The 27,479-nt window shown below is 44.9% G+C and overlaps 1 protein-coding gene across 4 annotated transcripts in view; it reads right to left on the bottom strand.

Annotated features, from left to right (window-relative positions):
* The window catches only part of LCORL (ligand dependent nuclear receptor corepressor like), a 538,841-nt gene that overhangs the window by 378,453 nt on the left and 132,909 nt on the right, over window positions 1-27,479 (bottom strand). The gene's annotated exons all lie outside the window — the stretch shown is intronic.

Raw genomic sequence — 27,479 nt, 5'->3', positions numbered from 1 at the left:
AGTCACCACTCATATCCATAATGGGGGTGGGGGAATGGGGGGGGTGAACTCACCATCCATCTTATTGCAATGCAGCATTTTGCCAGCAGGAGGCCCAACAAAATAACCCATCTACTGAATGTCTTCAGACCTAATAATACAGTATGGATTGTGGGCTGCAGGTCCCACCCAGCGTTTCCTAGTAGTTCTTTCCAACAAGTTGTCAGTGAGGTGCAGCGTCAGACAACATGCAGGAAGTCTGAAGTGGGTCCCGCGCAACAGGCACATCGGCCTGTCCAGGTACTGTGGTGTTTTGTGCGCAATATAAGTCTGGTGCCTGTACTTACATTGGATCCGTTTAAAACGCATGGGAGAGTTAACTGTCTGCACTCTTCCATGTACTTTTTCCAACTATCAGGTAGACAAGGGTTCCCCTAGGGCATCCTTCCATTTCGCATGTGCCCTTGGTGTCATCATTGGGAGGTCTTTCCACAGTGCACGGGATATATGTTGTTAGAAATGGGGTCTCTGGTTGGCACTCAGTTTGCACTCTGTCCAAGCAGGGGCCCTCACTCTAGTCAGGGTGAAGGTGAAAAACACCTGGTTAACCCCTGCTCACTCCCTTGGTAGCTTGGCACCAGCAGTAAGGCTTAACCCAGAGGAAACGTGTAAAGTATTTGTACCAACATCCACAGTAATACAGTGAAAACACTACAAAATGGGCACCACACAGATTTAGAAATGTATCTAAATAAAACAAAACCAAATACAAAAAGAATCCGACATACACCAGAAAAGATATGAATTTTGTAATAAACACACAACAATTGTGCCTAAAGGCACAAATGCAGCAATTTGATTTAACAGCGGCAGTGTGACGGAGCAGTTTCCCACAATGCAAAGCCACTACGGCTGGTTACTGAGCCATATGGTCCCCCAGGGACAGTACCCTAGCATAATTGTGGAAAAACAGGCTGATGCAGGGAGTCGGGGAGCGAGGCATCACAAGATCCAAGGCAACGTCAGTTCTGGTGCTGCGAGGCGAAGGAGCAGAGGCTTTGATGAGAGGCATGGGGTCCTTGCTGTGAAGTGGTGGAGGTGAGGCGGCGTCGGCTGAGAGGTGTCGGTCCCTTTGCACCTCCGGCAGGGTCGATGTCTGGCAAAGTCAATACCCTGCGGGGCAACCTCAAGGAGTTGCAATCACACCAGAGGGTCACAAGTGCTGCAACGGAGTTGGGTGTCACAAACGTTGGGTGTACAACACTCCACTCTCACGAGTTCTCGGGATGTCAGCGGCTGCATCAACGTTGGGCCTGCATGGACTGTGGGGTCGCCGCGTCTCGTTGAGGACCACAGATCCAGGTGCAGGAGATGTCACAGGTTTCAAGCAACGGCGACCATTGCGAAGTCACATGGAGTAGTCCGAAGCGGTTTCACAAAGGAATTTCACCAGATTTCACTTCCAGGGGGCCCAGGAACTGGAATAGCACCCTCTGGCAAGCTAGAGTCCACAGCAAGCTGAGTCAGACTGGTTGGTGAAGAGTTTGCTGTCTGCGACTTCAAAACAGGAGGCAAGCTCAGTCCAAGCCCTGGGAGATACCGCTTAAGCAAAAATATACCACAAAGTCCAGTCTTCGTCCCCTTTCTCAGGTAGAAGCAATAACTGCAGGATAGCCCAGCACAGTCACAGGCAGGTGCAGCATTTATTATTCAGCTCTTCTCCTGGCAGAATCCTTGAAGTAATCTAGAGTCCTTTCTGCCTTTGAAGTTGCCCAACTTAAAAAAAAAAAAAGTTTGTTGTTTACAGGATCCTGCCTGGCCTGGCTCCAGACACACACCCGGGGGTTGGAGACTGCTGAGTGTGAGGACAGGAACAGTCCTTACAGGTGTAAGCAGGTTACACCCCAAGCCCTTTATATCACTGTCTAGTGGACATGCAAAACAGCCAAACTGTCAGTCTGACCCAGACAAGGAATCCACAAACAGGCAGAGTCACAGAATGGTTTAAGCAAGAAAATGCCCACTTTCTAAAAGCGGCATGTTCAAACTAACAATCTAAAAACCCTTGTCACTAAAATATGTATTTTTAAATTGTGAGTTCAGAGACCCCAAACTTCACATTTCTATCTGCTCTCAAAGGGAAACTGCACTTTAAGGATATTCAAATGCAGCCCTCATATTAAACTATGATAGAGATAGGTCTTGCAACAGTGAAAAAAACAAATTTGTCAGTATTTCACATTTGGGACATATAAAAATACACCAGTACATGTCATACCTTCAACATACACTGCACCCTGCCGATGGGGCTACCTAGGGCCTAACTTAGGGGTGCCTTACATGTATAAAAAAGGAAGGTTTAAGCTTGGCAAGTGGGTACACTTGACAAGTCGATACACTTGACAAGTCGAATTAGCAGTTTAAAAACTGCACGCACAGACACTGCAGTGGCAGGTCTGAGCCATGTTTTCAGGGCTACTCATGTGGGAGGCACAATCAGTTCTGCAGGCCCACTGGTAGCATTTGAATTACAGGCCCTAGGCACCTCTAGGGCACTTTACTAGGAACTTACTAATAAATCAAATATGTCAATCATGGAAAATCCAATGACATATACAATTTCCCATAGGGAGCACTTGCACTTTAGCACTGGTCAGCAGTGGTAAAGTGCCCAGAGTCACAAAAACTAAAAAAAAAAAAAAAAAAAAAAATAGAGTCCAGCACAGAGAACAACCTAGGAAGCAGAGGCAAAATGATAGGTGCCCAAGGATGCCAGGTTTAGCATATGTCATATTAGTCTACGCCCTCCCACCAATGCCAGAACGGATATTGGTGTCTGTGAGGCCTGGGGCTGTTGCATATGGAAAATGTCACTTACCCAGTGTACATCTGTTCGTGACTGTTATATTTTGCAAGTACTGCCCTGCTTCAAGTACGAAGGACTCAATGGTATCCTCATGCTTGATGACCTTTTCTCCAAGGAACCTCAGCAATTGCAGCCTCTGTCCCTACATTTTTGCACTCACATTGTGTCTGCTATCTTTGCGAACGACTTTAGGGACAATGACAGCATGTACTGCACATATGGAGCTCGTCTTATCACTCTCGTCACCGCCATGTTCCATACATGGCAAACCTGTTGAATATGGGTTTGTCTGAAAGTACACCGGCACCACCCATGAGAAGATATGGACGTGCTTCCCCATCAAGGGAGACGCTCAAAAGCCTCTTCTCCCAGTTGACTGCTGGGTCATGTAGTACAGCTCTATATTAGGGACCCAAGTCAGCCCTTTCCAAAGTTTGTTTAAACATAGACAGCCCCACTCTTTTTGTTCGGCCACGGCAGTTCAACAATCAAGCTGCCTATCTCATCGAAGTATCACGGAGAGGGGGGATCTTGTACAGGATGCCCTGTAGAGTGTGCAAACACCAGGGCAGAATGATAATCTACCCTACTGCAGTCCTTCCCATTAAGGACAATGGGAGGTCCCTCCAAAATCTAACCCAGGCCCACAAGCCCTCAAGTACTCTGCCTATGTTAAGATCCAGAAATGTCTGCTGTGTGTGCGCTATCTTGATTCCCAGATATCTCACCCCTTCAACTCCCATGGGAGTCCCACTCGCTGAAGCATCTCAGCCAGAGTTGCAACCAGCCTAGCCATGGTGAACAGCTGCAACTTTTCAAGGTTGATACTAAGCCCAAACCAAAGGCCTGTAGGACATTCAGGAGTATTTTGACAGAATATTCTGGGTGCCGCAGATAGAGCAGGGCATCTGTGCTCCCCAAGGGCACGACACAGCAGTTCTGCCAGTGGCTCAATAGCCAGTGCACACAGGAAGGTTGACAAGGGACACCCCTGCCGGGTGCCTTAATCTATTGGAAAGCTGTCCGAGACCACACCATCTGTCCTTACCCTAGCTACTGGGCTCAGGTATGGCAGCTTGACCGAGGCTATATACTCTTAGCCAAGGCCCACCGTCTCCAATGCATGACAAATGTAATCCCAGATCAGCAGAATCAAACGTGTGCTCGATGTACAGATATGCCAGGGCACATGCCTCCTTGTCTACCTGCCGAGGATGGTAGACCTGCAACACCTTAGGTTATGCATACTGCTTCTCTGTGGAATAAACCCACATTGATCTGCATTAAATAAAATCACAAATTGTACCGCCAAGATACCACTAAGGATTTTGACATCCACATTTAAAAGTGATAATGGCCAATAGGGAGAGGCCTCTTCGCGAGACTTATCTGGTTTCTGCAACAGCACTGTAAGGGCATTGTGTCCCTTCTGCAGGGCTTCATAATAAACCTCAAGCAATTTTTCTGTCAGTTTCTGCATAACACTGGTAAAACTTGGCCAGGAGACCAACAAAGTATTTAGTCCTCTAATGGTGGCAAGAATCTCCTCATATGTAATGGGTTCTTCCATGGAGGCTAAGTCCTCTTCTGCCACACATGGGAGCTCTATCATGGCTAGAAAGGCAGTGTCAAGTTCATTTAGCTGGCCTCTGTGTACCACATACGTTCTACTTAGGTGAGCCCAGAATACATAATTAGTGGCCAGCTGCATGGTTGTGTAGGAAGCCTCTGTTCTAATTCTCAGATGCTTCTCTTGATGCCTCATAAACTGCTCCAGGTGACGTCTGACATGAAAAATAGTTGTGAGGCACAGGTCCTCGAGGACCACCTTCACTGTATCCCAATCAAGAGCCCTGCTACCTGCACCTCCCCAATTCTCAGTGAATTAGTGCAAGAGTGCTTCTGCCAATGGTCAGACAGTTAGCAGGTCTGATAGAAGGAGATGTGGGTGCCCCAGCACATCCCCACAGTACTCCAACCCAGGCCCAGTGTAATGCAACCTGGATGGGTGCAGGGAGTCAGGGGCCCCAATGCCCTGTGACAGCCACCCCTCCCCAGGGCTCACCCAGTGCCCCCGTATGATCATGTCATCCCTCTCCTTCACACTGTTTGACCGACAAGGATGGTAGGCCTCACTTGTGTCCCCAGTGCAAGGCAAGCAAGCAAAAGGGCTAGCGATCTCCACTAGGCAGACTGAGTGATTTCCTCTCCGTCCCTCGTCGCATTCATCCTAATGGCCCAACCTGGTCCTAAACTCCTTACACTGGCAAAGTTTTCCACAGGGCCCCTCATCATGTCACCTCATCACTCCACCACCACCCCCAGGGCAGTAAAGCTCCTTCACGCACACATAAGCGTTTATAGGATAGTACATTAGGGAAGCCCCCAGCACCAGTTGCCTGCAGCACTCTGCCACCTGTCTCGCCAGTCAGTTCCACCTGCTAGCCTCAGCTGCTTCAGCTGGCATTCACCAAGGCCCCTGCACCTCGCACTCGTGGTGTCCCAGTCACTGCTCTCTTTGGGGCGTCGCGCCAACCACTCCAGTTCTGATCTCACTCAAGGGTACACTGCTCTCTCAAAATCTGCCCTGTACCTCCGGAAGGGTATCAGGGCCCCAAGAGTCTCTCGCCACCACTGTCCAGGATGAGTCCAGTCAAGAAGGTGACGTACCACTACAGAGCTCAGCACAATGCTCCTCTCCCCAAGCACTGCACCACTGCTACCAGAATCAGCCACCAGGTAGACAAGGCTCAGTGAGTGCTCAGACAGGCAGCTCTTCCTTTTTCTAACGCACAGTAATGGTCTAGGACGGTCCCAGATGGAGTCTGATTGTACAGGATTCCGATGCGGCTGGTAGTAGCTCCATGAAGCCAGACTAGTCAGCCATCTTGCATAGGCCACGGCTCCACCCGGGAAAAGAACACCTTTGCATTGTGCCTCTGCCACCAATATAACTGCAGACAATGGCGGAGAAATACAAATTATTGATTGAGTTTTCACACTTCCAAAGCAAAACGGAAAAGTGTCAGTGAACGGGTATACTGGACATTTGTTTACATTATTACTAAAAGGAAAAGTGTCAGTGAGTGAGTCCTCAGGACAGTTGTTTAGCTTATTACTTTAGGAAACGGAAGCAATAGTCCCTAACATGTTTTTCTTAGGTTCAAATGTAGATATCCTCACTCAGTTTAAGGAATATAGGCCTCAGAAGGCATTCTTGGACACCCTCAACTTGCATTAACAACTAGAAGGTACTGTATTTAGCACACTGAGTGCGCTGAAGGAGTTTGAAAGATGTTTTCTTGAGCTCAAGTTGCAAGCAATGGAAGGCGTTGGTATAGATTCACTTAACAAATGTACAGGATTAGACAGCACTTTAATGAGGACAGAGACCTGAGCGGGTAGGGAAAGCTTGGGCTAAGGGTGCTTTAACAGGAATATAGCCTAGGCAGAAAATAGACAGTCAAGGTAGCGCAGGTACAGGTCATCACTTTGTCACATAAGGACTGAAACCCATCACTGCTACACTCACCCAGATACTGAATTCCCCCCCCCCCCTACTTAACTAAGTAGATGACTCCAAACCATACAGATTGCAGCAGGCAGCCTCCTCCCCAACTACATACACCCTGCACCTCAAACAGCTTCACTGACTCAACACACACACACACACAAACACACACATATATATATATATATATATATATATATATATATATATATATATATATATATATATATATATGGAAAATATCACTTACCCAGTGTACATCTGTTCGTGGCATGAGACGCTGCAGATTCACATGCTGTGCATTATCCTGCAATCTAGTGTTGGGCTCGGAGTGTTACAAGTTGTTTTTCTTCGAAGAAGTGTTTTCGAGTCACGAGACCGAGGGACTCCTCGCTTTTGGCTCCATTGCGCATGGGCGTCGACTCCATCTTAGATTGTTTTCCCCACAGAGGGTGAGGTAGGAGTTGTGAGTATACTAGATGTGCCCATGCAATGGAGTAGGTATGTATGTACTTAATGTGTATCAAAAGAATAATTTATTTACAAATTTACAATTTTCATCCAACTAATAACGGCTACAGGCTACCGGGGAGGTGGGAGGGCGCATGTGAATCTGCAGCGTCTCATGCCACGAACAGATGTGCACTGGGTAAGTGACATTTTCCGTTCTGTGGCATGTGTAGCTGCAGATACACATGCTATGCATAGATTGCAAAGCAGTTTTACCTCCCATAAGCGGTGGTCAGCCTGTAGGAGTTGAAGTTGTTTGGAGATAGTGTTCTTAGTACAGCCTGTCCTACTGTGGCCTGCTGTGTTGCTAACACATCTACACAGTAATGCTTGGTAAATGAATGCGGTGTTGACCAAGTGGCTGCTTTACAAATTTCAACCATTGGTACGTTTCCTAAGAAAGCCATTGTAGCCCCTTTTTTCCGTGCGGAATGTGCTTTAGGTGTAACTAATAGCTGTCTTTTGGCTTTTAGGTAACATGTTTGGATGCATTTTACTATCCATCTAGCTAACCCTTACTTTGAAATAGGGTTACCAGTATGTGGTTTTTCGAACAACACAAATAATTGGTTGGTTTTACTAAATGATTTAGTTCCATCTATTTAATACATTAGAGCTATTTTAATATCTAATGTATGCAGGGCTCTTTCTGCTACAGAGTCTGGCTTGGATCTCACTAACTCTTCTTAATGAAGTAATTGCAACTAGGAAGGCAACTTTCCATGTTAGGTATTGAATCTGACAAGAGTGCATAGGTTCAAATGGTGGACCCATGAGTCGTGTGAGCACTATGTTTAGATTCCACGAAGGCACTGGAGGTTTTCTAGGTGGAATGATACGTTTTAATCCTTCCATGAAGGCTTTAATAACAGGGACTCTAAATAAAGAGCTGTGTTGTATATTTTGCAAATACGCAGAGATTGCAGTGAGCTGTATATTAATGGGCGAAAAGGCTAAATTTGTCTTTTGTAAGTTAAGCAAATAACTTACAATGTCTTGTATTGACGCTGAAAGCGGGGTAATTTGTTTAGATTGACAGTAATAGACAAACCTTTTCCATTTGCTTGCATAACACTGCCTGGTAGTGGGTTTTCTTGCTTGTTTAATTACTTCCACACATTCAGTTGGTAGTTGTAGATATTCAAACTCTATGACTTCAGGAACCAAATTGCTAGGTTGAGTATTTTGGGATCTGGATGCCTGATCAGTTGTTTGTTTTGTGTTAACAGATCTGGTCTGTTGGGGAGTTTGATATGTGGTACAACTGACAGATCTAACAGTGTTGTGTACCAGGGTTGACGTACCCACGTTGGTGCTATAAGTTTGAGTTTGTTTTGACGCAGTTTGTTGTCTAGAAATGGAATGAGCGGGAGAGGGGAGAAAAGCGTAAGCAAATATACCGGACCAATTCATCAATAGATTATTGCCTTTGGATAGAGGATGTGGGTACCTGGAGGTAAAGTTTTGGCATTTTGCATTTTCACTGGTGGCGAATAGGTCTATGTTTGGCGTTCCCCAGTGGTGAAAGTATGTCTGAAGCACTTGAGGATGAATTTCCCACTCGTGTTTGTTGATGATCTCGGCTGAGAACATCTGCCAATTGGTTGTGTATCCCTGGAATGTATTGTGCTACCAGGTGAATGTTTTTTTTTAAAGATCTTTTATTGCTTTATAATTGCATGAAAACGCATACAGAACAAAATAACTTCCCATCTTTTTGTGACCCCCCCCCTCCCCTTCCCTCTTGCACTTTCCATCATTTATATAAAGGTGTTTGTTCGGTTCACAAATGAATTACTTATTTGGTCTCTTGTACAATCTTCAACAGGAATATCTTAGTCAGCTATACATGATCTGGTTCTGATAAATTTGCCTCTGCATCAGTTAGAAGTGTCGGGTGTTCTAAAATTGTCCAGTATCGTGTTCCAATGCTGAGCATTGTCTCTAGTTCCTAGGCCCCTGAGTGTTTCCCTTAGTAGTACTGTCCCTTCAATTTCCGCCCACTTAATTAATGCATTTCTCCAACGATTTATCTGTGGGCCCTTCGGGTCTTTCCAGTGTGAGGTTATTTCTCTCCTTGCTAGTATTAGGGCCAGGTCTATGAATCGGTTTGTAATTTTATGCTTGTTAGGGCGAGGGAAATCTCCCAAAACCGCCACCATGGCTGATCGGGGTAATGTTCTGCCCGTGCAAGTGGAGAGTGCCTCAAATATCCCCGTCCAGTATTCCCCGATTAGTGGGCAACTCCAGAGCATGTGCAACAACTCTGCTGTTAGTTCTGCACATCGAGGGCAGCTGGCATTTTCTACACTATAAATCTTTGATATCATACAGTATAGGGGGTTAGGTAAGCCCTGTGAAAGACATATAAGTTTATTAATTTAAACCTGGCATTTCTGGAAACTGTATATATGTGTGAGGTTATTCTGGTCCACTGTGCGTCATCTATTGTAACCTCTAGTTCCCCCTGCCATTTGGTCCTAAGTTTAGTTAAGGGAAAACATATGCTGGTTAGTAGAGATGTATATATCCTTGATGTCAACCTCCCTTGTTCTCCTATAGTGCATATTTGGTCACAGGTAGTATGTCTGGGGGATTCTTCTAGTCCTGTGCCCCATTGTCTACGAAGAGTTCTGGCAATTGCGTTAAAGGTTAGGAACAGCCCTGGTGGTAGCTGGAACCTCTCCTGCAGTTCTGCATAGGAGCACAGTTTCCCATTATTATATAGAGCCCCTATGGTGTAAATCTGAAGTGCCATGAATTGGGTGATACCCCTTATCACGTGATTTCCTGCGACGGCTCCCATACAGATCCGGGGGGCCTCTGGTGAGTACGGTGTTCTGGTGTGTGTTCGTTTTAGGTACTGTTCCCAGCAGTGACGCGATGCCTCCCATTCTATCGGAAGCGGTTTATTCTGTTTCTTGGGGTTTAGTAGAATGCCCAGCATTCTCTCTCGGGAGCAGTGGAGAGGGGCTCTCAGTGCTTCCCCCACTGGCGGTGCTCTGATGAATCGCGCCAGACATTGGAGTTGGCTCGCCCAATAGTATAATTCAAAGTCAGGAACAGCCAAACCACCCTGTGCTGTTGTTCTCTGGAGGGTCCGCAATGCTATCCTTTGTCTGTTGGTTCCCCATATAAATCCTGTAATCAAGGACGAAATTGTTTTAAATACCACCCTCGGTATAATGAGTGGGATGGTTGCGAAGTAATATAACACTCTAGGTAATACTATCATCTTAATCAGTGCAACTCTCCCAGTGACCGCTAGTGGAAGTGTCTGCCAGAATACCATGCTGTTTTTGATACTCCTAATCGTGCTCTGTATGTTCCCTTCTAGTAGATCCTCAGCGGAGTGATAGATATTAACCCCTAAGTATTTGAATGTGGATGGGGACAACGGGAGACCTCGATTGTCCATTGGTTCTTCAATACCCCTAGTAACTGGAAAAATGGACGACTTCCCCCAGTTTATCGGGAGCCCAGATGCAGCCCCAAAGCTGTCTAACATTGTCATTGCTCCTGGTAGATCGGTCTCTGCGTTCCGGAGAAAGAGTAACATGTCATCAGCATATAGAGAAATATGATGTGTCCAGGCATTGATTGTAATGCCTTCGTAGAACCTCTGGGACCTAGCTGATTGGGCGAGAGGTTCAACTGCCAACGCAAAAAGCAAAGGTGATAGCGGGCAGCCCTGTCTTGTGCCCCTACCTATGGCAAAGGAAGGGGATATTGTACGGCCAGTGCGTACTCTCGCTGTGGGGTTTGTATAGAGAAGCCTCGTCACTTTGACAAACCCTTCCCCTAGTCCCAGCTGCAGCATCACTCGTTCTAGGTAGTCCCATCGTAGGCTATCAAAAGCCTTCTCGACATCTATCGAGATGATTACTGCTCTAGTTGCGTCAGAGAGCAGGGCATGAAGAAGTGAAATCAATTGACGGATATTTTGGGCTGTGGGATGAATCCCGATTGGTCCTGATGGATCAATGAGGACATGTATGGTAAACGTCTGTTAGCTAGCACCCTGCTTAGTATTTTATAATCTAAGTTCAACATTGATAGTGGGTGGTATGATCGAACTTCTGTGGGGGATTTGGTGGGTTTCAGAAGGGGAATCATTATGGCTTCTGTAGTGGAAGGAAGCAAGCTGTTGTTATTCCAAGCCTCTGCATATAATATGCTGAGCTGGGAGGTTAATGAATCCTGATATGTAAGGTGGAACTCCAAGGGGAGACCATCTGCTCCTGGTACCTTGCCCCTTGCCATACTCTGGATTGCAGTCTTTATTTTTGTAAGCGATATGGGAGGCGCCAGGGCTATTCTATCTTCCCCTCTCAGTGCCGGGAGGTTGAGGTTCCCCAGATCTTGTAATTGAGCGTCGCCGAGTACTTCGGTGGGAGGGGCATATAGCTCTGAGTAATATTTAAGAAAGGTGGCATTGATCTCCTTCTGTCCATATACTTTAATACCAGGGGTGGTCTCTAACTCCACCAATATAGTTTGATGTTGGGGTGGTTTGGACAACCAGGCCAGTCGGGCACCTGCTCTGTCGCCCTCTGTATGTTGCTTCTGCAAGAATTGCTTGTAATCGAAACAAGACAATCTAGTGTTATTTTCTGTTATTCTAGCCCTTGTCTCTTCTAGTTGTGTTGAAAGGTAAGGTTGTGTTGGGTGCTTACGTTCAAGAACCCTAAGGGAGTTCTCGAGATCACCTAGTTCTATCTCTAACACTTTCCGTACTCCCACAGTTGTGCTAATACAATATCCCCTGATCACTGTTTTAAAGGATTCCCATTCGACAGATCTGGACGAAGCAGTTCCAGCATTGTTCTCAAAGAATTCCGTGATCTGCGTGCCCAGTTGCGCTCTAAAAGCCTTGTCTTCAAGTGACTCTGCTCTCAGACGCCAAGTGGGAATCAAAGGTCTCTCGCCGCACCAGGCCAAAGAAATCAATAAGGGATTATGATCTGAGATGGTGCGGCCAAGATACTCGGCCTTCGCCACCACAGAGTGCACCTCTGGAGACGCCAAAAAGGTGTCCAGTCGTACATGCAGGTCGTGAACTGCTGAATAGAAAGAGTATTCTCTATTGGGGGGATTAAGTTTGCGCCAACAATCCGTTAGTTGCTAGTGTTTTTGCCACTGCTGGAAGTGCAGTGCTGTTTTGTGTGTTACGGATTGTGACAATGGTGGGTGCGATCTATCCATTGCGGTATCCATTATACAATTAAAGTCTCCCCCTATTAATGTAGTGCTAGTGAGAAGTGTGCTCATGACCAGTGATAGTCTGTCTAGCAATCTTCCATTTTTGTGATTTGGGGCGTATAGCCCCGCAAGAGTTACCTCTCTCCCGTCCAATCTACCAGAAATCACTACGTATCTCCCCTCAGTGTTGATCAAGGTATGGAGAACCTGTAATGGGACACCTGGTCTGATCCATATCAACACTCCCCTCGCAAACGCTGAGTGGGTAGTGGCGAATATTTGTCCCCTCCAGCGCTTTTTCAAGGCCTTGATCTCCTGTTCCAACAAGTGAGTTTCTTGTAAGATAGCTATGTGCACTCCCCTTCGTTTAAGAAAACTGTGAACCTTGTACCTCTTGGACATGTTATTTAGGCCCCTGACATTCCATGTGATTATCTTGTATTCTGTGGTCATAATTTAAGGAGGGATGTAGAGGCGGCCTACTGACGCCGCTCTATTACTACCACTGGACAAAACTATTGAGTTTCGTAATCTAAGGTGTGAACCGTTTGGGCTGCGAGATAGATGTGCCTGATAAACCCTGAAAACAACACAACTAAGATCAAACCCCCTTTGTAACTCCCTCTCCCCAGGACCGGTACCTACAACTCTCCCCGTCCAAACCATTACAACTATTGTAATCTTAATTATCAACCTATTGGAAGGAGGCGTGCCAGAGACCAAGAGGCAGCGCCCCGGACCCTTCCCCAGGCCCGATCATGTGTAATGTGCCGGTTAAGAAATGACATCCAGGTTCCTATCGCTCTATATTCACGGTTGGGACCCAGCAATGTCCCTAAACAGAGTGAGGTTCCCCCACAATCGTGAGCTCACTTGCCAACTTGTTCTTTCAACGAGGTAAAATAATCTCGTCCGACGTTCTTGGGGTGATCAAAGGCAAGCCGGAGAGTGTCCTGGGAGGATATTGAGGAGTGTTTGCAGCTTGATTCAACGTCTAATGCAGCATCCTGGGTCCGGCGTGTATGGAAGTCTCCCCCACTTAACGCTGCTGCTGTTTCCACCGCATCACGCATCTCCTGTTGTGACTGACGTTTCGATGGAGCCGCTTCTGTAGTCTTCTTCCGGGATCTACTACGTTTCTTCCCGGGGTTTAAAAATGTTCGGTTGCGGGTTGCTCTGCAGTGGATGTTCAGCGATTCGAGCCATTCCATCGCCAGTTGAGGCGTGAGAAAAAAAATGGGTCCTATTATCGTGTTCCACTCTGAGTTTTGCCGGAAAGAGCATGGCATATTTTATACCATGCTCACCATGGTACGTTTTACTGCGATGTAGGATGCCCTTTTTGTGCCCGTGTTTCTCTCGTAAAGTCTGGGAATATCATTACCTTTTGGCCATCCAATTGAATCTCTCCTTGCTGGCGGGATTGTGACAGTACGTAGTCTCTATCTTTGTGGTGGAGTAATCTAGCGATTATTGGCAGTGGCCAGACTCCCAGTGGAGGTGGTCCGCCAGGGACCCTGTGGGCTCGTTCCACTGCAAAAAATGGTGAAAAGCCCTCTGATGCTATCGTGTCTCTAAGCCACTGTTCCAGGAATATTTCTGTATTAGCTGCAGTGGTCTCCGCCCCCTCCGGAACCCCCACCAGTCTAATGTTGTTCCGTCGGGCTCGGTTTTCGGCATCTTCCGCCCTTGCCTCCAATGTTTTCAGCCGGGTAGTTAGGTCTTTAATTTCTGAGGATGAGTCTTTGTGTGCCGCTAATACCCCTGTCAGCATAGTCTCGTGCAAACCCACAGTTTCCTTTCATTTACGGTGGTCGTCTCGTAAAAGGGAAAGGTCTGCGGTGAGGTTATCGATTTTACGCTCAAGCGCTTCTTGGGAATCTTTAATGGCCAGCAGCACAGTGTCCAGAGTAGTTTCTTGTTGTTTGTGCCCCGCTTGCGATTCTCTGGCGGGCGTTGGGGGTGGATTCTCAGTAAGCGAGGAGTCCCCCGCTGGTGATTTGTCATGATTTTTGGGTTTTACCATTGTAATAGGTCTCAGGTTGGCGAAGGCCGTTCATATTAGTGGAAGGTGGGATCATTCGTCAGCATCGTCCAGCCCATATGTCGCCTATCTCAGTCCCGGTGCTCTCACGTGACGAATGCTATTAGAAGTTCACCGTTTTGAGCTGTTTGACCATGAGGGAGTTCTCTCATAATTATGCCCGCGTTGGTCGTCGGCATTGCATACTGTTCTGATAACAGGGGGAAGTTCTGTGCCGGTGTTCTCGAGCTCCCTTTCCAACGCGAGACCGCGGTCTCCGATTCCTCTCAATGTGCCAGTATTAGTTCCTGTCTCAGGAGGTGGCCTCTGCGTTTTCCCTGGCCTTTCGGCAGCTGGTATTCCTACTCACCGGAGCCGTCTCGCTCTCATTCGAAGTTCCCGGGACTTCGCTCCTTATCTGCTCCTCTCCACTCCCTCCGAATTCGCTGATGTTCCGCTTCGTACTGTTGCTCTCGCCGTTGGTGGCGAAGGTGTCTGAGCCCCTTGCGCCCTTCAATGGATGGTGTGGGGGTCCTCACCTCCATGGGACCTTCGTATCCTCTCAGCCGAGAGCCGCAGTTGCAACAGGTTCACTGCTCTGTCGCGGCTGCCATTTTGGGTCGCGGCAGCCGCAAAGTTGTCGGGGGGAGTTTTCCAGGTAAACTCTGCCCCAAAGTGGGTCGCTGCGGTCTCTACTCGTGCTGTATATTCTTCGATCACTTCTCTTCAATTTTTAAGACCTCCGGTCGTTATTATGGCAGGATTTGCAGCTCCATTGGTCCCAGGCCACGGCCACACTCTCTCTATAGAGTGAGTGAGTGTATATATATATATATATATATATATATATATATATATATATATATATATATATATATATATATATATATAGAGGATAATGTGTTAAAGAGAAAATTATCCTCTAAGGGCTCAGTGTGGATGGGGACATTGTGGTAGGATGCCACCCTAGCTAACACCTGAGTATATCCGGTGCTATCCTCAGGTGGTGATGGTCTGGAGGGATAGCAGTCTGGGCTGTTATCAGGAATGGGATCTGGATCATAGAGATCAGGAGATTGTACAGGTGTGGGAGTAGTGGGTGGAGAGACAAGCAGGTAAGGAGAATGAGGAGGAGAAAATTGTGGAGGTGGGGATTTTTGTTTAGTCCTTGGCACTTTAGCTGGTGGCTGAGCAGTGTCCAATTGTTCTTGAAAGGCCAGCTTCCTCTTAGGCTTCAGAGGAGGTGCAGTTATAATTTTGCCAGTGTCCGTGTGAATGTGAATTCTGGCTTGCCTTTCATCTATATCCTGTGTGTGTTCCTCTGAAATTCTATGGCTTTCTTTAAGTACTTTGGAAAGTCCATGTTCCTCCGTATAAACTGGCCTTTTCGGCTCCGAAGCTGGGTTTTTTCGGGATCGAAAGGCTGGGAGTGGATGTTGGCCTCGGCTCCGAAAGCAATTTTGAGGTTTCGACTCAAAAGATCGATGTTTAATAGTTTCGGAGCCAGTGCTTTGGCTCTAGTGCGAAGGCTTCGGTGGCGTGGCCTTTTCCGGTGCCGTAGTTGTTGGTCGCTGAAGGTCTTTTTACGGGTTGAGCCATGGCCTTCCGGCAGTGGCGTTCCCAAGGCCTTATGTTTGGGCTTGGCTGGGACAGGGGCAGGCGTACTCACGTGCTGTCCTGCCGTGACCGGTCTGTCCTCCTCAGACGGAGACTGCGGTGTGCATAATCTCCTCTTCCTCGATGTCGAGATGTTTGATGCTCTTAGACGCCATCTCCAATCTTCATGCTCTTCTGTCTCGGAGAGTTTTCTTCGAACGGAAGGATCTGCAGGCCTCGCAATTTTCCTCCCGATGGTCTGGGGAAGAGAGAGATTACAGACGAGATGTTGGTCTGCGTAGGGAAATTTGACGTGGCACTGAGGAAAAAAAGCTGGTCCATGAGGATTCCATGCAGTCGGCCCGACCGGGCCAGAGTTGGGCACGGGCGCCCCGAAGGGCGAGTAAAGATGTTTGACCCGACAGTACCGAAGTGCCGATGAGAGATGGTACACGATCGAAACAATACAGACTAGCATTAGCGAGTTATAGAACTTTTCCAACTCAAACTATCAGAACGAAAAGAAATATGTCCGAACCCGATGGCGGAAAGAAAACAATCTAGCATGGAGTCGATGCCCATGCGCAATGGAGCCGAAGAGGAGGAGTCACTCGATCCTGTGACTCGAAAATACTTCTTCGAAGAAAAACAATTTGTAACACTCCGAGCCCAACACTGAATGGCAGAATATGCATAGCATGTGTATCTGCAGCTACACATGCCATCGAATATATATATATATATATCTATCCCCCCCCCCCCACCCCCCCAACCGGCACATTTGCTCAATCACTTCAAGGAATGTAGGCCTCTGAAGACATTGTAAGACACTACTAACTTGCATCAACAAACTGGAAGGAGCCGCCGTGAGCGCAAAGGAAACCCACAAAAGGAAAAAGACGTTTGCTTGCAGTCAAACATATCTGCAAATGTGTAACTATCCATGTAGCAGGGTCGATGGCCCCAAGGAGGGACAAACGTAAAGCATTTACCAATGATAACAAAGGATTTTTGAAAAGCAAGCCCACGAACAAATGAAAGTAATGGGCGTGAGGTGGGCCTGGTTAAAAGCCCCAGATACCAAGGCATCCAAAATGCAGCGCTGGCGTGCTGCTATGCTTGACCTAAAAAATATCAATAACATGCTTTCCACTGCCCAATCTCACTCTGTGACCAGGCATAGTTTTAAATATTAAGCTGCGGTAGTAGTAAGAGAACCTGTGATCTTTTGAGGTCAATTGCTACAGAATTCCAGGGAGCCCAACAAACAATAGGCAGATTACAAAAACAATAAACAATACTGAGAAAATACAGGACAGATTTACACTTCAGGCAAAATATGTCACATTTAAAATCAATAAAACAACTTCAAAACATCCATTGAAACATTACAGTTTCATTTAAGGGGTGTGCAAAAAAAAAAATATATATATATATATATATATATATATATATATATATATATATATATATATATATATATATATCTGATGTTGCAAGATAATGATTTAAGTAACCAGTAATGAAACTATATTCGAAGGCAGTGCAGCAGTCTTTCCACACCTAGAAGGGGTGCCCAAGAGGGTTGGTATACAGTGCAGTGAGTTAGTGGCTGTAGATGCACTATTTCATCAGTCTGTGCTGCTACTTGGCGATGCGGAGTTATAGTGGAAAAGTGCAAATGTAGTCATACATTGCCTGAAAGGACAATATCAAATGGTTGTCAAGTAGGCGTGTCTAAAAAGTGAGTGACACTGACAGAGAAACCACTAGCTGAAGGAGGCTGACCCAATATCTTACATTACTCATGCTAAATGTTGGGCATTTGAAAGATATTCCACATGAGCAAAATCTCTTACGTATACCGGTTAGTAATATTCATTTAAGTAATTAAATGAAGCTAGCACACAGGTAAAGCTATCTCTGTGCTAGACCTAAAAGTGAAAGCCACCGAGAAGTGAGAAGGAAGCCAGTCGTTGGGAGAGAAAGTTAAGGACAAAAGAGATGTGCTAGATCTAGAAGAGGCAGAAGAAATGGCTAGGATGAGCAAGAAGGAAGCAACATGGGTGATGACAAGAATGGAGTGAGCTAGTTGCAATAAAAAGAAAAAAATATATCGAATTGTAAAAACAAAGTTGAGTGTTGTGCGAGAATAAGCGCTCCAATGAACACCAGGGAGGGCGTTTCAAATTAAGAATGCACTACTTGAAAACACTGAGCCATCGCAGCTTTGCTGATCTCGAAACAATTTCTACTTACTTGCTAAGCAAAAATTAGTTTTTTGTTCAAAATTATGTGAGTGAAGCAGGTCCTTTGTATTGTGATCTGGCTGCAACAAGTGGCAGTATAAGACAGGAGTAATGCATTTGCTTCTAGTAACAAATTAAGACTGCATTCAAAACTGCCCTCAGAATTCCTATCTGAACTTTATGCTGTTGAAGACAGCTGCCATAATTAAACCATGACAGAACCAGGAATTGAAGACTGAATTAAGGGATATTCTGAAATAAAATGTCTGTTCCACCTAACAATCGCTTTGGGAAGTGAGCAGTGATTTAATATTGGAGGCAGAGTCTGTAGTTCGAAATGAAGGAAAGTGACTTGACAAAATTGTAATAAAAACCTAGTGCAGGATTAAAAAAGTGTGGCTTGAGTGAATCCTTGCTTGTTTCTTACAAGTAATGCCCTGTAAACACCAAAGTAAGGGTCAAAATATACTTTTTGCCATATTTGACAGAAATCTCAGACATGTTTATCCAATGACAACAGTTTCCAAAGGTCTACTGATAAAAACAGTCTCCCAAATGTAGGCACACAAAGCAGGCCACAGGAGTGGACCAAAACAATGAGCATGCGCAGACTACACTACCTTCACACGGTCCAAGTATGGCCTGGTTCTGGTCACATGCAATAATGGCACGCAAGTGGGGTACCATTTTTAATTGGGTGAAGTGTTTGAAAACTGTGGTAGAACTCCAGAATTCTCGTCTCACAAATGTAAGAAAAATCAGTGGCTTTAGACTTTATGCAGGCGACCCACACCACCCTGGATGCCAGTAGGTTGTGGGCCGAAATACAGCAGCAACCCACAGCTCCAAAAACATTGGAATTTAATGGAAAAATCCTGTGACTTTTGCATTGCATTTTATGTCACCAGTAAGAATATCACCCAAAGATGATTGGTAACATTTCTAACCAAGATATGTTTGTGAACGTTGGGTACTAGGACTTCTGTTGATCCCAATAGATTCTGAAACTATCCTACCACAAATGTAAGGAAGGTCTATGGTTTGACATTCTGAGTAAGAAAAGGTGGTGGTAACTCTGCCAGCCACAACCTAGTGCTGACTGGTTCTAGGCTCACATACTGCAGCTACCGAAATCCCCAGAAGGACTGACATTCCAAGGGAAAAGCCTCATGTCTCTACATGACACTTTGGCCCCTTTTTCTCATGGGAGACAGGTCCACCCAAATAGGTGGCATACTTGAAAAGAAAAACAAATTGAGAGAAATACTGGAACACCGTATAATACACAATTTTATTATCTATTGCAATTCACGGGGGTCTAAAACAAATACAATTGTGTAGAAAATTAATTACTAGCATACTGATAAATTATATATACATACACACAAAAAAAGTGAAAATTAACATTTTTAAACACTCTGAGTGCTCTTAATTTGCTTTAAGGAAGCAGCAAAAGCAAATAGCAGTATCGGCGATCTAGGCCACAACTGAAGCACTAGTATACACCATCAAAAAAGAAAAGACTGCAGTAGGAACAAAGGAGAGAGAGCACGAGAGAGAGAGACTATATATATATAAAAAAAGACACACAGACTAGAGTCTAGCATATCAGTTTGTCTTTTAGACCTAAAACTGAATTTTGATATGGTCCAACCTTCCCATAATTTTTTTTATTTTATTTTTTATTTTTTGTCAATTAAAGAAAACATTTAAGGGGTTGTGGCTGGACACCGCACACAATGGCTGCTGCTCATTAGAGCTCAGTGCGGCTTTGGCGCTTCAGTGTAGGAACGGGAGCTCCGGACCCCAATCTAAACCCCTCTCCTTCACCTGCAGACGTCGGAGGTTTGTCAAATCACCATTATGTTCGTATTTTCCAATTTAGGGGTGTTTTGACTCCGTTTTGGCATCTCAACAAGATGCCCGCTTTGGAGGCTGCCATTTTAGATATAGCGACTGTGCTGGAGGTAAACGTTCCTGCTATGTGGTAAGCTGTTCTGATTTCCAGGTTTACAAGTGACACTGAGTTAATTTAAATTTGGAGGGCAACATGCTGACTTTCTCCAAATTTGTTACTCTGAGTTATGCTGAGACTTAACAATGCTATCTCTTACTCAATAAGAGGCAACACTTACATCATGGCAATCCTAATGTTTCTTGTACTTGTTTATTTTTGTCACTTCACAACTTCTACTTACTCAATCATTTTTATGTCCCTTTTCTCATTACCTTGGCTCTGTGCCCTTATATGGGGAGGCCTTGCAAAGTACAAAGTGGCAATAAATCATCCCTCCTAAGTTTGCATCATCTTAGTGTACAGCGTACCAAATTGTCTAAATGCATCCTTGCCGCTTCTGTCAATATGGATAACGCTTCTGACCTTTTAAGGGATTGCTCAGCCTCCTCCCAGCCCACAGGCACCATTCCAAAATGATCTATAAAGGCCACTTTGGTCAAACAACCAAAACAAAAAAAAAAAATACCTTGATTTCCCCCACCAAATCACACACTTGTGACTTTGGGCGATGTCATGGAGGAACTAAGAGCCTTAAAACCATTTAGGATTGGCACTACTGCCTGAATGCATAGTGGAAAAATTGTCCATGCATGCTCAACACATCTACATGCTAGAACAGAGTGCACAATCTTCCCCTGACACTTCTCAAACAGCTAACGACAAAGGTTCAGAAGACTAGTACGATTGCATTTCTGCTGATGGCAATATCCTCAATTTTACATATGCCTTCTACTTCACCTCTGTCTATTCAACAGGCTCGTAGTCTTTGTCCTAAAGGGATTATCATGCTTTTCCTTCAATTTACTTAATGCATCTACTCTCAGTCGCTATAAAGGCAGGTACTCTTTAATAGCCAGGCCATAAGGTGGTGTGTATAATAAATAAATAAAAATTAAAAAAAAAAAAACATACACACGGTTTGTTCTAATGCCACTACAGCTTGCCGTAAGCATTTTTTGGACCCAAGGTCTCAAATGGGATCCTTGAATATCCAATTTGGTTTACACCCCTCCCTTTTTAAAATGACTTTCAAAGAATACTACTACTCCTTTGAAGAATATGCAGACCTAAATGCCTTCATCAATTAAAATAAAACAGAAGCCGCCATGGATCTAGGGTCATCTTCTATCATGACTGTTATATCACTTCACTGTTCTGCTGTTTATCTTATCAGGTTTTTTTTCTTTTTTTTAGCTAATATAATAGCCATGGATCTAGGGTTGCACTCAGTTTCGTGCTTGATCTTTTGTTATCTACTCTGTTATTTGACAATGTTACTGCAATTTATTGCCATTTACTGACTGTTTTTCCTAATGTCCCTTTTTTCATGTACGATCCTTTTGTGGACTTCCCATCTGGTCTCTCCCCTATTGTTATGCTCATATCATTCCAAATGTCCTCCTCCATGTATCTCATGGTAAGTGTGGTCGTCCTCTTTAAGAGTTTGTACCTAACATATATCTGTATATTGTCGCTTGTTTGTTCCAATTCATCATATATATTCAAATGCCTTTATTCTTGTTCCTACGTATCATATCTTACTTCTTTATTCAGTGGTTTATAAGCCAAAGGTGCTCTGCCTGACTCCCTCAGGGGATCGTCTGTCCTTTCACCGTTTGCAGTATTTCCTTTGCCTTTTCTGTGGTGCCTTAGTTATGTGTATCCTATTTCCTGGGGTTGTAGGCCTACACTTTCTTTCCTACAGTCTCCTTTTTATCCCTATTGCTTCAAACATTGTTATGCCATGTATTCTTAATTAATCTGCAACTTGCTTTAAAAAAAATCTATCTAATGCATCTCAGGACACTCACACAGAACATCAAGGGGCTTAAAAACCTCATCAAATGTCAGCAAGTTTTATTTCACTTAGCTCATCTGAAATGCCATATAGCTTTGTTACAAAAGGCACATCTTGATGTATTGGAGGTTGCTAACCTTAAATAGTGGGGAGAGGAGCTCTTGTCTTATCCTACCACAACCAACAAAAAGTCATCCTCCTTCATAAGTCTTTACACATTACTAATCACTCAACAACACAATTCAGAGGGGCATTGGTTACTACTCACCCTTACAATTGACAACACCTCTCAATCCTAAACCTCTATGGACCAACCCACCGAGACCCAAACCTTTGGCAGCTGCTCTCATGCACAATAACTGAACACATCTCCGATAATTTAACAGTAGGGTAGGACTTTAACCACATCCTTGATCCCTTTCTGAATAGGTGTTCCACATCACATTTTGTTCCCCATGCCTCCCACAGAGCCTTCAAAACCTCATCTCAACACTCACTCTGATTCTTGGAGATTATACAATCCTGACCTGCTGGAATACACATTTTACTCCCTGACTCAACTCAATTTAAATTGGATTATATTTTCTTCAGTAAAGGTTTAGACCAACACATTGTCAACTCGGAGATCGGTTCTGTATTAATATCAGACCATTCTCCATTGCTGACTGATCTAGATATCCTTCCCAACAGCTCAGACAAATTGTTGTGGAGATTCAACAATCAGTTACATCGATGCCTCTTTACTCAAATCTTACACTGCCTTCACTAATACATTTTTCCAGTCCAAGGATAATGACCAAACACCATTTTATTTTGTCCGGGACACCTTTAAGGCAGCTTCAAGAAGATCTGTAATTAGCTTTAATCACCAAAAAAAAAAAGAAAGCAACAAAAATCTGCCTCTATTTTGGCAAAAATAAAAACGCTCAAAAGAATAAAATAATACATTTGATCTTGAGGCTTTAGCGAATGCTAAAATGGAGTACAACAAATACACAACAATGTCTGCAGCAGCCTCCTAAACGGAATGCTAAATATTATGGTGGTAATAACAATACAGCTGACTCTCTTCTAGCACACTATCTCAAAAGTAGGAAAATAAGTATATGACAAAGGATTATGTTAATTATCCTCTAAACCTCGATTTGTGCCATGTAGTGCTGTAGATTCACATGACCTGCATACCTGTGCCATCTAGTGTTGGGCCCGGATGTGTGCATCTTACCTTTCTTCAAGTAAGTCTCGAGGCACGAGGTAAAGGGACTCCTCCTCTCAGTGATAATGCACATGGGCATCAACTGCATTGTTAGATTGTTTTCCCGCAGTCAGGTAAGAATGGAGTGGGAGTAAGTGATACTAAAGAGATGTCCATGTATATGTCAATAAAGATACTGCAATGGCCACAGGTGTCCAGAGAGAAGGGCAGGCACATGAGACTCTACAGCACTACTTGCCATGAACAGATAGTTCCAGGGTAAGTAATCCGTTCGAAGGCATGTGCTGCTGTAGATACACATGCTATGCATACTATAAAGCAGTGCCCTCCAGAAAGCAGTGGCTAACATGTGGCTGTTACAGTTGTTTGAAAAAGGGTACGTAACAATGCTTGTCCTACATTTGCTTGTTGGCGTGCTAAGACATCCACACAGTAGTGTTTAGTGAATCTGTGGAGTGGATCATGAAGCTGCTTTGCAAATTTAAGCTATTGGTATAATGCCCAAAAAGGCCATGGATGCTCCTACCTTGTGATTAGCGTATGATGTAGGAGGTGTGGTCAAAGCTCTTTTAGCTTCTGAGTAACAAGTCTGAATGCATTTGACTATCCATCTTGAGATGCCTGATCTAGATATGGGCTGCCCTGTGTGAGGGGGCAAAAAAGCAGCAAAGAGTTGGTTGGTTTTATGAAACACCTTAGTTCTGTCAATAGAATACGTTAACACTTTTTCCACATCTAATGTATGCAGGGCCCTTTCTGCCACTGAATCAGGCTGCCGAAAGAAAACTGGTAGTTCAAAGGACCGATTCAGGAGGAAAGCTGAAACTACCTTTGGAAGGAATTTAGGATTAGTACGAAGGACTACCCTATCTGTGCAGTTGGAAAAAAAGGTTCTACCAAGGTTAGTGCTTGGAGCTCACTGACACGTCTGAGTGAAGTGAATGCTACTAAAAAAAGGCTACCTTCCAGGATAAAAACCATAGGAGGCAGTTATGCAAAGGTTTGAATGGTGGACCCATAAGTTTGGTAAGTACAATGTTGAGATTCCAAGCAAGTGCAGCGGTAACCCTGCGTGGAATTACTCTTTTGAGGCCCTCCATGAATGCCTTAATTACCAGTACTTTAAATAATATCAAGTGTTGTCTGTTTTGTAGATAAGCAGCTACTGTGACTAAATGAAGGCGTATTGAAGTATATGCTAGACCACAAGTGTGCAAATGAAGTAAATAGCAAACAATATTTTGAACAGCTGCATTGAAAGGATCAATGTATTTGTCATGGCAGTAGAAAACAAACCTTTTCCACTTAGCAGCATAACATGCTCACGTTGTAGGTTTATGTGTCTCCTTGAGAATGGCCATACATTCTTTACAGAGACTGAGGTAACCAAACTGACTTCAGGAGCCAAATCTCAAGGTTGAGTTCCTTTGGATATGGGTGCCCCGATTTCTCCATGGTTCTGAGTGAGAAGATCTGGGTTGAGGGTAAAGCTTCTCATGGGGCTCTACCGAGAGCTCGAGTAGGGTGGTAAACCATGGTTGTGGAGCCCAAGCTGGAGATACTAGAATGAAGGTGACAGACATTTGCCTAAGCTTCCAAATCACAAATGGAAGAAGGAACGGTGGAAAAGCATGGGCAAATATCCCCGACCAGTTCATCTATACAGCACTGCCCTTGGATAGGGGGTGTTGGAGCCTCGAAGCGAAGTCTGGGAATTTCACGTCGACTGCGGCTGGAAACAGAGCTATGTGTGGAAATCCTTATTTGTGAAAGCATGGGAGGAGGATTTGGGGTTGGAGTTTCCCACTCATGGATGTGTTGCTGCACCCTGCTGTGAAGGCATGCAAGGCTGCTGTTCATTCCTGGGAGGTGTTCCACTAACAGGTGAATGTGGTGACATATTACCCAGCACCAAATCAATTGAGATACGCATGATAACAGTATAGAGTGTCTCTCCTCCACCCCACCTTTCTTTTTGTAGATAAAACATGGCTGTTGTGTTGTCCGTCCGGACTAATACAACCTTGCCTGTCAGGTGAATTAGGAAAGCTTTCAATGCCAGGTGAATGGCTGGAAGCTCTAAGTAGCTGATGTGTAGGACTTGATGATTGGAGTCCCTGAATTGTGCGGTCCTGCTGAGCACCCTATCCTGTGAGGGATGCGTACGCTGTGAGAATGATCTGGGGAAAAGGGTTGAGAAACAGCTGTCTGACATAACCCCAAAGGGTTTTGGGTGCTGCTGTTTACCAACACTAGATCTTGTAACGCATCTTACAACGAAGACCATTAACTCGCCAGACATTCATGCAGTGGACGCATGTATAATCTCATGTGTGGTACTATTGGACTGGAAGATATCATGCCTAAAAGTCACTGAACCGTTCGGTTATGCACCGAGTGAGCTGAATCGGTTTCAGCAATGTTGTAATGTTCTGAATACTGACTTAATTCAGTTAAGCTAACTCGAGCTGTATATGTGGACAGCCCCCAAGTATGGCAAAACCTGTGAAGTGTGAAGGTGTGACTTCAATATATTGATTGTAAACCCAAGTTGATGGGGGAGAAGAGCGGCCTGTGTGTTGGTGGCATAATGGAAGTGTACTGGCTTTGATAAGCAAGTCGTCAAGGTATGCAAAGACATTTATGGTCTTGTCTGCGCAGATGTGCTGCGACTACCGCCAAACATTTGGTGAATACACAAGGTACAATAGTTATCCCCAACTGGAGGCACCTTGAACTGGTAATGTCTTCCCTGTGTAACAGCCCTGAGGTATTTACAGTGAGCTGGACGTATTGGAATGATGTTGCATCATCCAGGGGTGAAGGCTTAGGTGGGTATAGGTCCGGGTCAGTATCTCCATTGGTGGGGGGGGAGGGGGGTGACAGGCGGGGTCAAAGTCATAATTGATCTGTTGGTGGTGGTTGTATGATCCCCAGTGTAAGACTGTGGGAGCCTTGAGTAACATCATCTGTTTCACTAAATGAGTGATGTGGTGGTGGTGAGAGATTTAGAGGAGGTGGTGGAGGAGAGACAGTCAAAAGGTGGATGTAGAGGACTACTGGCAATGTCTTTTTCCAGGCGGTGTTGGCAGTTCAGTGGCCTCCTCCAAAACAAGATGGTGCTTTGATGGAGTAGGCCAGACTGCACTCTGCCTTTGCCAAAATGTGTCCAGTAGAAAGCTAGGTGTGTATTTTCTTTTGTTTCAGATCGCTTCTCTCCACCATAGTCTCTAGGATTGTTCCAGTGCTGAGATGGAAGGTTTTAGCACCAAAGTAGTCAGAGCTGAAGTGATGGGAATCAAAGTGCTCAGCGTCGTAGATGGCACCAAGAATGGTCAGCTCAGTACAGCAGAGGGCCTCCTCTTCCACGGGCTCCTCCTGAGCATGCTCCTCCCCAATTATGTACGGGGTGTCGTCCGGAGTCTTGTGCATCACTTCCAATCTACATGCTCTTCGGTTGCAAAGGGTCTTCTTTGATCACAGTTGGCCTCGATGATCAGGGGAGTGGCAGAGATTGCAAACCAGATGTTGGTCGGTGTGTGGAAATTTAGCAATGCACCGAGAGCAGAAGCAGAATGGAATCCATTCCATTAGGTTGGCATGTCTGTCAGTGATGTGGGGGAAGACAAGCTTGAGTTGGGCGTAGACTCCCTGAAGGGCGGGCCATGCTTAAACCGCCAAATCAAGCAGAGCACTAAGGTGGAAGAAGCATGAGTGAGAACAATAATGTCAAAATAGGGTAAGATGAGAGATTTCAGAACTAGTAGAAAGACGGAGCGGAGACACAGCCATACCAGACAGCAGAAAGAAAACAGTCTAACAAAGGAGCCGATGCCCATGTGCAAAATCACCAAGAGGGGGAGGGTAGTCAATCGATCCAGTGACTCAGAATACATTTTGAAGAAAAACAACTTGCACCACTCCAGACCCAACACTAGATGGCAGGATTATGCAGAGCATGTGTATCTACAGCCACATACACTATCAAACATGATCTTTGTTATGCCTTGCTTAAAGAAACCTTTAGTAAGCTAACCCAACAGGAATAACAATTTCCAACTTGCAGTATTCAGTGAATTCTGAAACAATACCAGATTAAGCAGCTGCTGTCTCTATGAAAGCTCTAATGGGCTTAACCCAGTTGAGAGCACTAAGAATCAAAGCAGGTATTGCTGCACATTTAGGTGGCTTTGAATGAAATTTGACAACTTTGTAGCTGACTTAACATCTGCTAACAGCTTTGTTCTTTGTTCACCAAATAATTTCAATCAAATATCTGCAGCCCTGTCTTGGCATGGACATGCAGTTTTTGATAGGACTGAAGATGTGGCCGTGTCACTTTCATGTTCCTTTCTTTACAAAAAAACTTCAGCATCTCCTAGCTCCAAGACACGCAAGCTCAGTCTCTTTGCCAAACTGTGGCGCCAAAATACAAGAGAGGCTGGACACAGGGGTGGTACTGCACTGCTAAAAGTGCTGAAATATTACTCCGCCTTCTGGAGGGCTGTCAAA

Source organism: Pleurodeles waltl, chromosome 1_2 (assembly GCF_031143425.1).
Source record: "Pleurodeles waltl isolate 20211129_DDA chromosome 1_2, aPleWal1.hap1.20221129, whole genome shotgun sequence".
NCBI lineage: Eukaryota > Metazoa > Chordata > Amphibia > Caudata > Salamandridae > Pleurodeles > Pleurodeles waltl.
Note: the sequence above shows the minus strand (reverse complement) of the source record. Positions and strands in the feature narration are given on the sequence as shown.